The sequence below is a fragment of the Fistularia commersonii genome, chromosome 18 (genome assembly GCF_037954325.1).
Source record: "Fistularia commersonii isolate RoL2024-O1a breed Wild chromosome 18, RoL_Fcom_v1.0, whole genome shotgun sequence".
Classification (NCBI taxonomy): Eukaryota; Metazoa; Chordata; class Actinopteri; order Syngnathiformes; family Fistulariidae; genus Fistularia; species Fistularia commersonii.
In genome coordinates this window covers 1,458,854-1,472,691 of record NC_141301.1, presented here as the reverse complement: position 1 = coordinate 1,472,691, position 13,838 = coordinate 1,458,854, and the positions used below count along the sequence as shown (strand labels likewise).

At 32.9% G+C, this 13,838-nt stretch overlaps 1 long non-coding RNA gene across 1 annotated transcript; it reads right to left on the bottom strand.

The window, feature by feature from the left end:
* Window positions 1-1,069: 1,069 nt before the first annotated feature.
* LOC147224143 (uncharacterized) lies at window positions 1,070-3,562 on the bottom strand. The gene is made up of 2 exons (XR_015107469.1): window positions 3,347-3,562; window positions 1,070-3,194 (listed from the first exon to the last, which is right to left on the bottom strand). It is a non-coding gene; the product is annotated as an uncharacterized LOC147224143 (long non-coding RNA).
* Between the last annotated feature and the right edge of the window lie 10,276 nt (window positions 3,563-13,838).

The following is a 13,838-nucleotide window of genomic DNA, read 5'->3' as shown; positions in this document are numbered from 1 at the left end:
TGAGGCAACACCCACAAGTGGAGGAGAAGCAAAAGGTCCTCCGACAGCAAATCAACCCGTGTCTAAGCTTAACATTTCCTCCTCAGTGTTGACAAGTCAACTTTTAACCAAATAAATTGAGACTGAATATTAAAAACAAAACCTGCTTTGTTTACAGACTGATTTCACACGATTTCATTACAATACTTAGATTTTAGTTCAGTCCATGTGAAGTTCATGAGGCACGACTGGCATTGGATTTTATCTATGAGGGATACTTTTGTTTCAAAACAAGCAGCCAGAGGAATCACTGCAAGTTAGATACACGACCGGTAAGAACGCTGGTCAAGTTGAACACATATACAAGAACTAAAATATAGCACATCCGTGTTCACCGAGTACTTTGGTAACATAGATGTCAAATATAACGTCCGCACGATCCACTGTTGGGCGGCTCGGTGGCGCAGCGATTAGAGCTGTGGCCTCACAGCAAAGCAACTCGGGTTCAAGCCCCACAGCTACCACTGTGTGTGGTTGCCTCTGTGTGGAGTTGGCATGTTCTCCCCGTGTCCGCGTGGGTTCTTCCCTTCCTCCCACTGGCCAAAAGCATGCATTTAGGTTGATTGGCTACTCCAAAGTATCCCTAGGAATGAATGTGACCCTGTGCAATGCAGGGTGGCCCTATAGGCTGAGAGATGGGCACCAGCCACCCCTCGCCACCCGCGGAGGCGGGGGGCTACCGTGTGAGTGTGTCCCCGATAGAAAAGGCAGAAAAACATTTAATTTTTGCCATCATTAAAATAATATATATTCATATATTTATATGTGATACATGTGATAAGCAAACATAAATACAACACAGGCTCCAATATGATGGAAAAAGTTACTTTATTAAACGTCAAGGTCGGGCGCCGCAGCAGAGGCTGCCGTCAACATGGGGCTCGTCATAAACGAAGTCACCCTGCGAGGTAACAAAGTAGATGTTACCGATCGAACGACATCAGAGGGTAATTCTAATTTATACTGGTCTAAGTTGAAGCCTGTAAAGAGGAGACTGAGGTTGTCGTAAAAAATGACACAGACAAGCGACTTTTCTTTTCAGCTCCGCAGAGGGGGAGACTCGGCGTGATCTTCGGAGGCAAGATCCAGAGAATCCCACCGAGTTCCTCCTCGCTCGGCTTTTTATTGTGTGAATGTGTTTATTTACATGACAGCTTTCATTGGACAGTGCAGTTCACGCGTATGCTACATTGGGATGTTTTTGTCCGAAAATGTTTATGCCTGTTTGTATTTACGTTCAAGGGGGGGTTGGTTCTTATCTAAAGATGTTTATGACCATTAGAATCTAAGGTCATGGAGGGCACGATTCCTGTTTCAGGACAAAGGTCATTTTAAGGACACGGGTCATCTGTGCTCAGGCTTCATGTGATTAGTCGAAATAACACAGCTATAAATATCGAGAAAAAACTCTAACAATGACATTTCGGGAACTATTTTAACCGTTGGCATAACTTCTAGACTTTGGTCAGAAAAGCAAAATATCGTTTAACCCTTGTGCGATCTTAACATTCTGTTCACTCCCCGTGTCCTACGGGTCAAAAATGACCCGCACTACCAAAGCCCCAAAATGAAGCGGCTTAATTGAATCTTAAATCCAAAATCTATTTAGTTTGATGAAACACCCTGTTATTTATCAATTTAACTCAATTTAATCAATTTTTTATCATGTATCTATTGTTACACATTAAAAAAGAGGATCACCAGCGAACATGATTCAACCTTTTTTGTTTTGTTTTTTTACTGAAAACACACTGTCATACCAGTTTTTTTTTACACAGTTAAGGTTTATTATTGCTATTATATAAATTTGAAGTAATTATCTCTGAATTAATTATATAGAAAGGGAATAAAAAACAGTCAATAATCTGGTACATTTTTGTCCACAGTTTTTTCATTTATATTTTTAGGAAGTGAATTATAAAAAAAAAAACACTTCTCTCATAACACAACAAAACAACAAAATGTTGTTTGACTTTGTGAACTATTTTCAACATCAACTCTATTTAGCACATGTAGGACAGTATGTGTGAATGTTCAGTGAGACATTGGGGATCTGAACTGAGGGTATGAATTTCACACACTGGAAAATATGGGATATTTTCATGATATGATCTTGGGCTCAAAACACCACATATCAAAATATTGAATGCAATTAGAAAAAAAAATTAAGGTTAACAGAACAGACAGAGGGTGTAGAATTAGAGCAGAAGAATCCACAGATAAATCTTGAAATGAAATATAAAAAAATGTCAAAAAAAAAGTAAAAAAATTAAAGCGCTATAATGTGTAAAATGCAAGTAATAGAAAAATAAATAAAAAACAAATGTATATTTATATGTGTATATATATTGAAATGAAGTGTGAAATTCAAGTGATAAAACATACAAAAAAAATCCACTATATACATACATATGTTTGTGCATGTTATGTGTGTGTGTGTGTGTGTGTGTGTGTGCGTGTGTGGTTCTGTAGGTGTGTGTGTGTATATGTGTATTAGAGAGAGTTTGTGTGTGGCCTTTGAACTTTTTCTGGTGTTTAAATGCTTTTATAATTCACGGGTCAAAAATGACCCATAAGACAATCTTTGTACCCTAGTGGTGTACAGCCCACATGGAAACATAAACAAAAAAAAAGTATCACTTTTTCTAATGATGGGGTCCCTTTAGAAAAAGTCATAAAATTTCAAGTTGGAAAAAGATAGGTTAAGGTGTTTTTTCTACAGCGAAACATGGTAGTGGGTCACTTTTGACCCGCAAAACAACACAAGGGTTAATGTGCCAATTTGAAGATCGCGCTTGGCTTGAACGGGAAACAGAAGGTATATTTTCCTTTACAATCCTATTCTAACCCTGAGCAATCTAACCTGGCAATAATATTGCAGGGAAAAAAAACAACACCCCACAACACTGCAGACGGAACAACGGAATAGACTAACTTAAGAGCGTCGCAGCAAGATTTAGATTAACAGTCCGATCGCCAAGAAAGAAAGATTTCACAGGATTGAGCGTCAAGTGTTGGGTCGATAAAGTTTATTACTTAATCATTTAAAACTTTCCTTGCTCCCTTGAGCAAACCATCTGCATCCATCTCTTCCAACCAACATCTGTCATCGTTCAGTCCATCCATAAGTATCCTCTTCCACGCCCTCCATTGCTCTGCGGTGTTGACAAGCGAAGTCAAAATGTGGAGTGAAATGCAAATACTTCAGAAAGATTTTTACACGACATAACTTCAGAGATTGCAGTATTTACATTGAACCGACTGGAGCTAGCAAAGAAGCTCGATGCTAATGCCGCTAGCCTCTTACCTGCTGCCTGCCGACGCGTCACCTTTGAATGAAACAAAATGACGGTTACACATTTCGCTCCCTGTCTTTGAGTAATTTGGTTTGTGGCCGTTTACTCTTTCGTCGAATTGTCGCCATTTCATGAGGAAAAACGTTTAAATGTGTCGGTCCGCCGCGGTCGGCATCCCAAACTCCCGCTAACGCTGCCGCTAGCTAGCCGGGCTTCACTTCCGGTCCGCTCGTTAGCCACGCCCCCTCATTTATAACATCGGTGGGAAGACGTAAACATAATTTACGTCATTTCCTGCGCCGAATTGATTGGTCGAATGTTTGTTTTCTAGATTCAAAAGTTAAATTGAAAAGGGTGGTAAGAGTAGAAGCTTTAAGTTGTATTATGGGGATACTGATGAGAAGGGAAACGGGTTAGGGGTTTGTCAGAGCGCTACAGATGCGGCCAAAGCAAACGTACAATTCATCACAATTCAGAACAGAGTTTGAGAGACTAGCGTTCGGCACTAAACAACTGTAGAGAAAGTCGTGGCTGCATGGCGGTCTAGATCGAAAGCAGCTTGTCGCCATTGTCCTGATCTCTCTGATCTTTCTGATTGGCCCGTCGACTCGGGGCGTGTCCTCGTCTCCCGCCTGTTGGCGATTGACTGACAAGTAGCGCTCCTTAAATCGCAGGCGCCCTCAAAAGCTGGGCTTTCGGAGCGTGTGGGGCCCGGCGAAACAAGGCCCTCAACTTTTTCAAGGCGAAAACTTCTTCCAGCGGAAACAGCGTCTGAAAAGCATACACGCTTCCTTCTTCAGAAGGGGGCTTAATGCATAGTCTCGACCATGCGGTCGGGTAATGATTATAATGTGCCATGTTTACATGCAATTTCCTTGTATTTACTCTACCTTTTGATTGTAGTCCTTGTGTGACATGAGGATTCTCCCGTCAACAGAGGGACTTGCAGAATCTCCTACCTCCCACCAATATTTCAGTAGCAATTGCAAAGACCGTTAAAATGCGGCCTCAGGGGAGCACGGAGCAGTGTCTCCCTTAGGCGGTCCCAAGCCCGGGTAGATGCACACACACACACATACATACATACATACATACATACATATGTACATACATAGACATATGCACATATACACAAATACATACATACATACATACATATATGCAGACAAACATGCAGGCCTGCATACATACACAAACATACATACATATATATATACACACATACAAACATGCATACATACACAAACATACATGCACACATACAAACATATACACACAAACACACACACACACACATACATATGCACATACATACATAAACATACATGCATACATACATACATACATAAACATACATGCATGCATATATACATACATTGCTACATACATACATACATTCATACAAACATACATATATACATTCACACATACCTACATACATATGGACATACATGCATACATACATAAAGACAAACATACATACACACACATATACATACATACATACATACATATATACATACATAGACACATGCAAACATACATACTGGCATGCATACATATACAAACATACATACATATATATATCACACATACAAACATGCATAGATACATACTAACACACATACATACATACATACATACACACATATACAGACAGACACACACACACACACACATACGTACATACTTACATACAAACATTCAGAAATACACACATACAGACATATACATACATAGATACATACAAACATGCAAACATTCATACAGACATACATACATACATTCACACATACCTACACACATATGTACATACATGCATAAATACAGACATACTTACATACATACATACACATAAACATACATGCATACATAGACACATTCACACATACATACAGGCATGCCTACATACATAAAGACTTACATACATAAAAACACAAATACAAACATACATTCTTACATACATACATACAAACATTCATCCAAACATACCTAAATACATATGTACATACATGCATACATACATACACACACATATACATACATACATGCATAGATACATAAATAGACACATGCATACATACACGCATACAAACATACATACATACATAGACATATGGACATGTACATACAGACATGCATATATACACAAACATACATACATATATATAGACATACATACATACATACATTCTTACATACATATGTACATACGCACATATATAAAGAAACACACACACACACACACATACATACGTACATACATACACAAACATACATACATACATATATACATACGTGCGTACATACATACATACATACATATGTACATAGATACATACAGAAAAACATACATGCACAAACATATACATACATACAGGCATACAAACATACATAGATACATACATATATACACACACAAACATACATAGATATAAATAAACACATACACAAACATGCATACATACATTCTTACATACTGTACATACATACACACATATATACAGAAACACACACACACACACGCATACATACGTACATACATACATTCATACAAACATACAAACATACATTCACACACACCTACAAACATATGTACATACATACATACAAACATACATACATATAAATAAACACACAAACAAACATGCATACATACATTTTTACATACATACATACATACATATATGCATACACACATTCACAAATACCTACATCCATATGTACATACTTGCAAACATACATAGAGACAAACATACATACACACATATACATACATACATATATACATACATTTACACGTACCTACATACGTACCTACATACATATGTACATTGATACATGCAAACAAACATACATGCACAAAGAAATACAAACATACATACATACATACATACATATATACATATAATCACACATAAAAACATGCATGAATGCATTCTTTCTACATACATACATACACATATATACAGAAACACACATACACATACATCCATAAAAACATACATACACAAACATACATACGTACATACATGCACACATTCATACAAACATACATACTGACATTCACAAATACATACATACATACATACATACATACATACACACATATATAAAGAAACACTCCCACACAAACATACATGCAATCATACATATGTACATACATGCATACATACATACATACACAAACATACATACGTACATACATGCACACATTCATACAAACATACATACTGACATTCACAAATACATACATACATACATACACACATATATAAAGAAACACACCCACACAAAAATACATGCAATCATACATATGTACATACATGCATACATACATACATACATACATACATACATACACACACATATACATGCACAAATATGTACATACATACATATAAATAAACACACATAGAAAGATGCATATATACATTCTTACATACATACATACACAGATATATACAGAAATAAAGACACCCACACACCTACATATGTACATACATACACATACATACATACATGCATACATATGTTTATACATATATCCATTCATACAAACATACTTTCACACATACCTTCATACATATGTATAAACATGCATAAATACATACAGACAAACATAAATACATATATATACACAAACATACAAACATGCATACATACATTCACATATACTTACATACATATGTATATACATATATACATCCCCTTATAGACATGCATACATACACAAACATACATACATATATATAAACACACATACATACATACATACATACATACATACATTCTTACATACACACACACGTACAAACATACATACATACACAAACATACAAACATACATACATACATACATACAAACAAACCTACACATATACATGCATACATACATACATACATACATATATACATATATACATACATACATATATACAATCATACATACACAAACATACATAAATACATACACATATATATAAAGAAACACACCCACACAAAATACATGCAATCACACATACCTACACACATATGTACATACATGCATATATACATACATACATACGTACATACATACATACATACAGACAGACATACAGAAAGACATATATACACAAACATAAACATACATACATAAAGACGTACATGCATACCTACACAAACATACATACATGTATATTAACATATATGCAAACATGCATACATACATTACTACATACATACACACATATACACAAAAACATACACACATAAAACGTACGTACATACATACACAAACATACATAAATACATACATCCATACTTACATACATACATGCATTCATACAAAAATACATACAAACATTCAAACATACCTACATACATATGTACAAACATGCATACATACATACAGACAAACATTCATACACACATAGATACATACATACATACATACATACATATATACATATATACATACATACATATATACATGCATACATGCACAAACATACATGCATACATGCATACACACATATATACAGAAACACACGCACACACACATACATACGTACATACATACACAAACATACATACAATCACACATACCTACATACATATGTACATACATGCATACATACATACATACATGCATACATACACACATATACATACATACATGCATGGATACATAAATAGACACATGCATACATACACGCATACAAACATACGTACATACATAAACTTTTGGACATATACATACATACATACATACATATATATACACACACATACATACATACATTCTTACATACATATGTACATACGCACATATATAAAGAAACACACACACATATACATACGTACATACATACACAAACATACATACATACATACATATATACATACGTGCGTACATACATACATACATATGTACACAGATACATACAGACAAAAATACATGCACAAACATATACATACATACAGGCATACAAACATACATAGATACATACATATATACACACACAAACATACATAGATATAAATAAACACATACATAAACATGCATACATATATTTTTACATACTGTACATACATACACACATATATTCAGAAACACACACACACACACGCATACATACGTACATACATGTATTCATACAAACATACAAACATACATTCAAACGTACCTACATACATTCACACATACCTACAAACATATGTACATACATACATACAAACATACATACATACACAAACATACATACATATAAATAAACACACAAGCAAACATGCATACATACATTTTTACATACATATATACATATATGGATATACATATTCATACAAACATACATACACACATTCACATATACCTACATCCATATGTACATACTTGCAAACATACATACGGACAAACATACATACACACATATACATACATACAGACAAACATACATACACACATATACATACATACATACATACATATATACATACATTTACACATACCTACATACGTACCTACATACATATGTACATTGATACATGCAAACAAACATACATGCACAAATACAAACATACATACATACATACATACATTCATACAAACATACATACGCACATATATACAGAAACACACATACACATACATCCATAAAAACATACATACACAAACATACATACATACATACATGCACACATTCATACAAACATACATACTGACATTCACAAATACATACATACATACATACATACATACATACACACATTTATAAAGAAACACTACCACACAAACATACATGCAATCATACATATGTACATACATGCATACATACATGCATATACAAACATACATACGTACATACATGCACACATTCATACAAACATACATACTGACATTCACAAATACATACATACATACATACATACATACACACATATATAAAGAAACACACCCACACAAACATACATGCAATCATACATATGTACATACATGCATACATACATACATACACACACATATACATGCACACATATGTACATACATACATATAAATAAACACACATACAAAGATGCATATATACATTCATATATACATACATACATACATACATAAACAAACATACATAAATACATACACACATATATAAAGAAACACACCCACATATACATGCAATCACACATACCTACATACATATGTACATACATGCATATATACATACATACATACATACATACAGACAGACATACAGAAAGACATGTATACACAAACATAAACATACATACATAAAGACGTACATGCATACCTACACAAACATACATACATGTATATTAACACACATGCAAACATGCATACATACATTATTACATACATACACACATATACACAAAAACTTACACACACATACATACGTATATACATACACAAACATACATAAATACATTCATCCATACTTACATACATACATACATTCATACAAAAATACATACAAACATTCAAACATACCTACATACATATGTACAAACATGCATACATATATACAGACAAACATTCATATACACATACATACATACATACTAACATACATACATATATACATACATACATATATACATGCATACATGCACAAACATACATGCATACATGCATACACACATATATAGAGAAACACACGCACACACACATACATACGTACATACATACACAAACATACATACATATATATAAACACACATACATACATACATACATACATACATTCTTACATACACACACACATACCAACATACATACATACATAAACATAAATACATACATACATACATACATACATACATACAAACAAACATACAAAAATACATGCATTCATACATACATACATACATATCTCCAAATATACATACATACATATATACAATCGTACATACACAAACATACATAAATACACACACATATATAAAGAAACACAACCACACAAACATACATGCAATCACATATACCTACATACATATGTACATACATGCATATATACATACATACATACATACATACATACATACAGAAAGACATACAGAAAGACATACAGAAAGACATACAGAAAGACATATATACACAAACATAAACATACATACATAAAGACGTACATGCATACCTACACAAACATACATACATATATATTAACACACATGCAAACATGCATACATACATTATTACATACATACACACATATACACAAATACATACACACATGAAATGTACTTACATACATACACAAACATACATAAATACATACATCCATACTTACATACATACATACATTCATACAAAAATACATACAAACATTCACACATACCTACATACATATGTACAAACATGCATACATACATACAGAAAAACATTCATACACACATACATACATACATACATACATACATACATACATATATACATATATACATACATACATATATACATGCATACATGCACAAACATACATGCATACATGCATACACACATATATAGAGGAACACACGCACACACACATATATAGTTACATACATACACAAACATACATACAATCACACATACCTACATACATATGTACATACATGCATACATACATACATACATGCATACATACACACATATACATACATACATGCATGGATACATAAATAGACACATGCATACATACACGCATACAAACATACATACATACATAGAGATATGGACATATACATACAGACATGCATATATACACAAACATACATACATATATCTACACACACATACATACATACATTCTTACATCCATATGTACATACTTGCAAAAATACATACAGAGAAACATACATACACACATATACATACATACAGACATACATACATACACACATATACATAAATACATATATACATATATACATACATTTACACATATCTACATACGTACCTACATACATATGTACATTGATACATGCAAACAAACATACATGCACAAAGAAATACAAACATACATACATACATACATACATACATACATACATTCATACATACATTAATACACACATATATACAGAAACACACATACACATACATCCATACAAACATACATACACAAACATACATACATACATACATGCACACATTCATACAAACATACATACTGACATTCACAAATACATACATACATACATACATACATACACACATATATAAAGAAACACTCCCACACAAACATACATGCAATCATACATATGTACATACATGCATAAATACATACATACACAAACATACATACGTACATACATGCACACATTCATACAAACATACATACTGACATTCACAAATACATACATACATACATACATACATACATACACACATATATAAAGAAACACACCCACACAAACATACATGCAATCATACATATGTACATACATGCATACATACATACATACATACATACATACATACACACACATATAGATGCACACATATGTACATACATACATATAAATAAACACACATACAAAGATGCATATATACATTCATATATACATACATACATACATATACAAACATACATAAATACATACACACCTATATAAAGAAACACACCCACACATACATGCAATCACACATGATTGCATGTATGTTTGTGTACATATGTATGTACCTACATACATATGTACAAACATGCATACATACATACAGACAAACATTCATATACACATACATACCTACATACATACGTACATACATACACAAACATACATACAATCACACATACCTACATACATATGTACATACATGCATACATATATACATACATGCATACATACACACATATACATACATACATGCATGGATACATAAATAGACACATGCATACATACACGCATACAAACATACATACATACATAGACATATGGACATATATATACAGACATGCATATATACACAAACATACATACATATATCTACACACACATACATACATACATTCTTACATACATATGTACATACGCACATATATAAAGAAACACACACACATATACATACGTACATACATACACAAACATACATAATTACATACATATATACATACGTGCGTACATACATACATACATACATATGTACATAAATACATACAGACAAACATACATGCACAAACATATACATACATACAGGCATACAAACATACATAGATACATACATATATACACACACAACCATACATAGATATAAATAAACACATATATAAACATGCATACATACATTCTTACATACTGTACATACATACACACATATATACAGAAACACACACACACACACACATACATACATACGTACATACATATATTCATACAAATATACAAACAAACATTCACACATACCTACATACATTCACACATACCTACAAACATATGTACATACATACATACAAACATACATACATACATACATACAAACATACATACATACACAAACATACATACATATAAATAAACACACAAACAAACATGCATACATAAATTTTTACATACATACATACATACATACACACATTCACAAATACCTACATCCATATGTACATACTTGCAAACATACATACAGACAAACATACATACACACATATACATACATACAGACAAACATACATACACACATATACATACATACATACATATATACATACATTTACACATACCTACATACGTACCTACACCTACAGACATATGTACATTGATACATGCAAACAAACATACATGCACAAAGAAATACAAACATACATACATACATACATACATACATTCATACATACATACATACACACATATATACAGAAACACACATACACATACATCCATACAAACATACATACACAAACATACATACGTACATACATGCACACATTCATACAAACATACATACTGACATTCACAAATACATACATACATACATACATACATACACACATATATAAAGAAACACTCCCACAAAAACATACATGCAATCATACATATGTACGTACATGCATACATACATACATACACAAACATACATACGTACATACATGCACACATTCATACAAACATACATACTGACATTCACAAATACATACATTAAAACATACATACACACACATATACATGCACATATATGTACATACATACATATAAATAAACACACATACAAAGATGCATATATACATTCATACATACATACATACATACACAAACATACATAAATACATACACACATATATAAAGAAACACACCCACAAATACATGCAATCACACATACCTACATACATATGTACATACATGCATATATACATACATACATACATACATACAGACATACAGAAAGACATACAGAAAGATATATATACAGAAACATAAACATACATACATAAAGACGTACATGCATACCTACACAAACATACATACATGTATATTAACACACATGCAAACATGCATACATACATTATTACATATATACACACATATAC